Here is an 8032-nt window from a genome sequence, read left to right as displayed (position 1 = left end):
CCTTTTGACATATCAATTTCCAAAACACAATCCAATTAATTAATTGTAGTAGTAATAATTAATTTTGATCTTTGTATTGTAACAGGTGTGCTGCTGGAGCATTGATGCAGTTGAAGTGCATACTTGGAGATGTGGTTGGAGATGGTCTGTTTGTACCTTACTCATGTATTTGTGATTTCATTTATGTTTGATGATGGATCATAAGCTAATACATTGATGAGCTGTGGTGTGTTTGGTTTGTTTGAATTGTAATAATTCTAGGATGTGGACCCTTGTTGGTTTCATTTGTGGTATCGTTTCTGTTTATGTGACTTTTGAAAATGCTGTTTCAAAATGTGCTGGACCAGTGGACATGCCTTAATTATAATTATAATTCTGTTTAGTAACTAACAATTCCCTATTTCTCTTCACGGATTAGGCTTTTATTTTTTAACAGGTTGTAATTTTTTTTTCTGTTTTAGCATTTTTTGGAGGAAGATATTGATTGGGCCTTTAAATTTAGTGGGCCAAATCGGCCCAAACAATCCAAAGAAAGTAGGGTGATTCCAGATTTTTTTTCTGTTTTGGCTGACATTTTTGGATGAGTATATTGTTTGGGCCTTAAAATTGAGTAGCCCAGCAATCCAACCATACTTTTTAAAATCGTGTTATAAAAATGACGAAACATTAATGCATGAAAAGATAATTTTATTTGAACCAAACATTAAACTACGAAACCTTAAACTACATCCGACAAATTTAAATTAAAGCGGTGAGGATGTCGGTTTACAATAAAGTTCAGTAACGGCGACGGTAGTGACGGCGGTAGTGGTAGTGAATAGCGACTTCATAAGTGTCACAAAACTTAGTAGGCCTAACCGTTATACTGTCACCCTCATCCAAATTGTGTTCTGACACAAAATCATACCACCCTATCCCCCCAAAATAACACGTGAATGCACTGTCGTAGTGCCAAATGAGTCTCACATTGTAGCGTCTCCCTCCTGTGGTTTCCAAATGGACATGTGAATACCTTCGTGACATCTATGTTCTGACAAAACTTGCGGGGATGCACTAAAAATCAAAGTTGAGCACAAATGAATTAGATGTTGAAAAATAAAATGATGCACAAATTAATGAGATGATGACAAAATCAGTTTCACTACCAAGGTTTGGTCCGCTGAAGCTTGAGAATATGTAATATCCTTGGTGAAAGAAGGAACAAAAGGACCATGCCCCTCTCTCTCTCTTCACGTCCAACAGGTTGTTGGACCTCCAGCAGGATCATCTCTTCCTCATGTTGTGATTCATCATCTGAATGAACCTCAATTGGCTCCTCCTTGATCTTGCCATATGTAGAGCTGGCCATTTTTTCTAATGAAATTGAGTTTGTGAGTGAGGGTGGGTCGGTTGAAAGGAACGTGAGTGAGGGTGTGGGTGGGTTAAAAGGGACGTGAATGAGGGTGGGTTTATATAGAAGGGGTTTGTTGGTGGGGGAGTGGTTATAAGAATTAATGGGTTGTTAATGGAAAATTGAATGAGTTTTGGTATGATAGTTACGGTCAGCAACTTTGACCATAAAGTTGGGAAACGGTGAAAAAATTAGGCCTGACCTGACCATGCATTCAAGTTTTTAACATTTTGAAATTCTAACATGCTGACCAGCATTCAAAGCCACATAATTTCTGACTTTGCACTTAGGTCCTTGCATTTAATCCTTATTATTAATGGTTTAGTGTCAACAAATTATTGGGCCAAGTCGGCCCACTACTCACTTTTACTTAAATTTTTTTGTAAAAAATTAATGGGCCAAGGCGGCCCACTACTCACATTTTTTTGTTACTGTTTAATGGGCCACGAAGACAACATTTAATAAAACTAATAGAAATAGCCCAATGGTCACTTTTTCTAATGCATACTCAGAAATACAAGCACTCATACAGTATATGGATGGGCCACTACTACTCAGAACTATAAGTACTCAGCAAGTGCAATAATATCATATCATATGTTCCCACAAATGGTGGTAATACTATGCATTGCCCACCAGAGGAAATTCAATGCATTGTATTACCCAGTGGCGGAACCAGAAATTTTGGGAAGCCTGGGCAAATTTTAAAACCACAAATTCACACGCCACAATATATAAATAGTTATAAATCGAAATAAAAAAGACTCGTCATTTTACCAACAAAAGTATAGCTAATTTGAGTTTCATTTCGTTAGATAATACAAGATAAGAAAAAGACACGTCCAATAAGACAACACAAGATAAGAAAATTTAGATAAATACCTAGTTTTTTTATGAATATTAATACTTAGTTTAAAATAAATTAAAAATTATAACTAAATTAGTTTTAACAACTATACATATACTATTAGTTCAAAAAAAAACTATACATATACTATTTTATTTTCTTATTAACTTATATGAATAATTTCACTTATTGTAATTTTTTAGGTTGAGCTTATCATTCACTTATTGTAATTTTTTCGTTGTAACTTTTTATTCATTGTTAATAATGTTTTTTTTTTGAACTCCATTGTTTAATAATGTTAAAATACATCATTTCATGAATGTTTTTGTCAACCATAAAGTCCAACAGTTGAACGAAAAATGTGGTTTTTAATTTTTACAAAAAAGTCCAGCTAACTTGCGTACATCAGCAACAGTGTTTTTTTTTTTTTTTCACGAAAGGTGGGTGATATTCATTTACTTATGTGGATATAGATGGGCCTTGACCCAATTGACCAAAGAACCCTAGTTTTTAAGTTGTCTTCTTCCTATTCTCATGCTCATGTGCCGCACAACCATGTTTCTTCTGTATTTGCCTTGCTGCGTTCCTGGACAACACGATGAAGGTGGGAGTCACAGTTGGTTTAGATCCTCAAGCAGCGCCTCACCCACACCGTCCTCACTCACCCACCGCCACCGCCTCACTCACTCAGCCTGTCAGCCACACCCACGCCTCACCTTCAAATTTTGCCCTTTTTCTTTACTTTTTTTTTGCCCCAAAGATGATCTGGTCTAAAGAAAAAATTTAATTTTTTTGGCCAGAGCCTGGGCATAGGCCCAAGCTCGCCAGGCGGTGAATCCGCCCCTGGTATTACCACAAAATCATCCAATCATCCAAATGTGGCATAATTACAAGAGGTTCAAGAGGCAACAAAACATATTTGCGACAAAATACTCATGTGGTGGAAAAACATGTAAATCAACAACAAAAAACCATATTCTCCACAACTTGCACTAGCCACATCCACAGCCACATCAAGCTGAACATCAGCAAACAACAAAAAACTTCAAAGGTGCTGGCAGTGCTGGCCTCAATCTATATCAGCAACATGAAGGCTGGTCCAGAGCAAGGAAGCCTTCTCTTCAAAAATTCTCCTCATGTCGTTATGATCTCCAGATAAAAGACTAGTGCCTGTTTTCATACGCACAGCACAATCATTCGGCTACAACATAAACATAAACATAAACAACATCATGTTATTGGGGCTAAAACAAATGTTATTAATTGGAAAAATAGCACAAACAAACAGCCACATGTACATGTGTTAAGAATTACTTACATATCCACTGTGATTGGGGTTAAACCCAGCTCCCATCTCAAGCCAATTCAGCACCCAAACCGCTGAATCATGACTGCAGTCAAAACAGGAGGAATTAATTAGACAAAGTACACAAACAGTTGTTGGATTTCTATATAATCCATTAATTACTGTTACACATACCTGCTCCCAGAAAACAAATAAAAGCTATCAATGGACTCTCTCAACTCGCTTTTTCCATCTAAATGTTCTAGGATAACAAGCTAGTTAGAAATCCTTTTTTTTCCAGCCCAATCGCTCTTTTGATTTTGGAAAAAAAAAATATCTTTCTCAATATACTCTTTCTTCTACACATTTATCGCTACTCCATAACAGAATGGAGAATAGCTAATAATTAGGACTCATAACAAAAATCCATAATGAGATAAATTGAACAAGTATGGTCGTCCTCTATTGGGATGTACTATTAAACCTAAATTGGGGTTATCCGCTAAGAATTACGGTAGAGCAGTTTATGAATGTCTTCGCGGGGGACTTGAATTAGACCAAAAATTAGGATACATTCTGGGAAAATAAGAGGAACGACGTTCTTGCCAAGGCTGTATGTCTTTTTTGAGTCTACTCAAGTCCAAACCATTTGGACCCCTTAGAGGTTCCAACCAAGGAGCACGAAGATCCCGCGTATTTCTTGAGAAACGAAATCATAGGCACGTAGGTTCAGGGCCACACCGACTACTCCAAGAGCACTCATCCACAAACCAGTTACCGGTACAAATAACATAAAGAAATGTAACCAACGTTTATTGGAAAAAGCAACCCCCGCCGGATGAGAGGAAACCCTCACGTCCGATTTTGAAAGGGGGAGATCCTATTGGATTGGATCCTATCCAAATTTTTCGTTTGCTAGACCCGTAGTTGGGATTCCCCTTGCTTCCTTCAGCTGCCATGAATGGAATTCTGACATTTTTCAGAAGAAATCCATTTCAACATATCCGCATGATGTACTCATCATTTGCATAAGTGTATCACACTGCCAACATAACCAGAAAAACATTAAATTTGAAGGTGAATAAATAATGCAAGTAAGATATTGAAGTTAGACAAGTAATTACCATTGTTCGCATGCTTGCACATCTTATGGGTACATCATCCACATTGAGATGGGAATCAAAGTAATAGATAGCATAATCCACAATAGAAATTACCAACAAATACCAATGACCAGACTCACTCTTCATAGGAACATAAATCTACACATGATTGGAATATGTTAAATGGTAACCACAATGAGTTTTCATCCCCCCTCCAATTATATCAATACTTACAAAGCTTAGTGTGTTCCATGGAGACATGAAATGGATGAAGTAAGCCCTAATAAGCTTTTCAATAGAAATACCCTTGTAAACATCATCCTAATAAAAGCAAAAAAATGCAACAACTTAAATAAAAATGCTCCATTAAAAATTTTCAGAATAATTTAAAAAGAGGATATGAAATTAAATTAACACTTACCACAAAAGATGGAGGAATGCACCATATAGTATCATTCAGAAGATAACTCTGTTCTCGCGCTATCTTTACAACAATCAAATTGAAAACCTAAATGCAAACAAACAAAAAGACAAATATAAGAACAATCTTAAATGCAAGCATGAACATTCTAAACAATAAACCACCTTATCTGTAATTTGTTGACCATGCACCAAGCAATCAAAATCCTTTCTCCTTGCTTCATGTGAATCCATGCTTAGTACAACCTCCCTGTTACACAGCAGCGCAAAACATTACGTATGTAAACAGGATCAGGATTGTAACAGTTTGCAAATAAATAATAAGGATCGACTTACTCCGAGTCTTGGTCCTTATGGAATAAATACACAGCAGCTTGAGCTTCAAAATGACCCCAGTCAAACTCCGATGGGATGTTAAACTTTAAATTGGCAGACTGCCATCATAAATAATAAGTTAAATATGACATAAAAGTTTAACATTTCACACCAAATAACACTGTTATTCAGCACTTTATACTGTTACAATTACCTTGGGAAAAATGGGAGCAGGTGAGGGCCGAATGTATAGTCTAGCTTGCGTAACCGGGTTAATGACTTTAGAGGCAGGGAGAGTAGTTAGAAAACTGCTTGGAGGCTTTTTGGCAGAAGACGGGGAACGAAATAGCTTATGCTTTGTTTCTTCAACATCTTTCCTCACAAAGGCTCCAATAACTCCCTACAAAATTGCAGATTCAATGTCAAACACAAACACTAAAGCTTGAGGTCATTAGAAATAAAAATAAGTATGGGTGAGGTCATTAGAAATAAAAATATAAACCTCCACAGATGTAGCACTCCTAAAGCTTTTTTGCAACCACGATGTAAGAAAGGGTGGGTTCTTTGGTGTTTCTGGAGTGCACAGATTTTCAGCCCTAGCAGCAACAGCAACATCACTCACTTGGGTTTGGATAGCAGCAGATGCACCTTCATCAATCTCCAAATCAACTCCATCAAAATCAACATTCAATATGTCATTTTCCATGATCTCAGCTACAGCTCTTGTCTTCATCCTTTTGTTGTTACCAGCAGAACTTGAAATGCGTTTAGACCTAATATCAGCACCAGATGCACTTTTCCCCTTTGATTGACTACCACCTTTAGGCTCTGACGCAGTGACTTTAGCTTTCATAACAGCAGAAGATGCAGACCCTTTAGATTGACTAACAACTTTGGAATGTGCTTTAGTTACATTTGGTTTCTCAACCATGCTCAAATACTTCTCTACCCTCCCCATATTAGCTTGCATCCCAGCCTGAATAGTTTGAAATTCCTCTAGCCGAGCATCTACACTTTCAAACTTCAGCAACGCAGCTTTGACCGAGCCAACAAGACTAATTACAGCAGTGTTAATCCGTTTAACATCACTGCAAAGTGCTGTTGGATCAAAATGCTCGACCTAGCCTCCTCATGTACAATGTCTGTCATAGTATCTAAGCTGAAGATTAAATACAAGAGAGGAAGTTAGAAACTTAGTTCTTGGATCATTTCTGGAATATCTCATTATAAATAAGAATATTTTGAAACTCATATTACATTACATAATGGTTGAAGACAAGAAATAATGTTCAAACTGATTAATGGTTGAAGACAAGAAATAATGCTCAAACTGATCTGATGATTTACAAACTTAGTTCTTGAAGGTAAGAAAAATAATGCTAAATAACTAAATGTAACAAATTTTAAAACAATGTTATTTTTTTTAAAATATCTGATGTTAAATAATATAATGGAAGAGAAAAAGAGAAAAACTCAAGTTACAAAGATAGTTAAAATCAAACAAAATGATGTGCAACAAGTTCAAATCAAAATGATGTTAGGCAAGAAGAATAACTCAACTAACCTTCCTTCCCCTCCATCCAATGGAGTGTTCAGGCTTGGTTCATCCTCAGCAAACTTCCCAGGTTCAGATCCAGATCCACCCATGATGACTTACACGAAAAAAGAGTTACGGTTAACCAAATTCAAAACAGGTTCAACAAGACTCAAAAGTAAGAGAAGGGAAGAGGAAAGTAGGGTGGTAAGGGTAAGAGTATCTTACTTCAGAGGATTGTGATTGTGATAGGGTGGGTGTTGAAAAACCCAATTTAATAGTAATATAGTACACTTTGTCACTTTGTTGGGTTTACAAGTAGTCACCAATCAGGCCCATTAGTCAGTCAATTTCACTTCAACTAGGTATTTTAAACATAGTTAGAAAAGAACAAGAATTTTCCAAGTAAGACTGTGGGACCCCACGATCAGAAACACAAAACCACTTCCATTTCCATTTCTATCAATGATCAGAACTCAACTCAGGACCCACAATCCAATCCAGAATCATTGAAGATTATCATTTACTTTAAATTTAACATTAATTTAAATTAAACAGACATGCATTCCAAACATAAACAACTTAAATTATATTACACATCACACATTACATTACAATAACAATAACACTTGGATCCAACACAATACACATACATACATAATTAAAAAAATACATTTAATGTCAAAATTACAAAACAACAAAACTAGGAAAGCACATATGATGTCAGCATCATGCCAAGGAAAATACCAAACAAAATACAACACATGGAATCCCACAAAAAACTTCTTGGTTGAGCATTTGAAATCCCAAGACCTTGATTTTCAGAGGATGACTCTCTCAGAGGCTCATCCAAGCCTCCACAGGCAGCAAGGGTGGGGGCAAAGTGTAAATCACCCTCCCAGTGAACATGTTCAATTGGCCTTGGTCCTCTACGAGGAAAATTCCTCATACCTCCCTCAGCCAAAAAACGCATCCACGTGCTAGCAGCATCCTCGCAAGTGGGGTATTTTTTAAAATCTGAATTAGGGAATCCATAAACCTGCCGGTTGCAATCATGCCAATTTGAGTATATCCCAGGCTCTCTACCAACAAAAACAACATATTTACCCATTGTTGCCTCAAGTGGTGGTGGTCGTAC

This window comes from Lotus japonicus, chromosome 6, assembly GCF_012489685.1.
Source record: "Lotus japonicus ecotype B-129 chromosome 6, LjGifu_v1.2".
NCBI lineage: Eukaryota > Viridiplantae > Streptophyta > Magnoliopsida > Fabales > Fabaceae > Lotus > Lotus japonicus.
Note: the sequence above shows the minus strand (reverse complement) of the source record.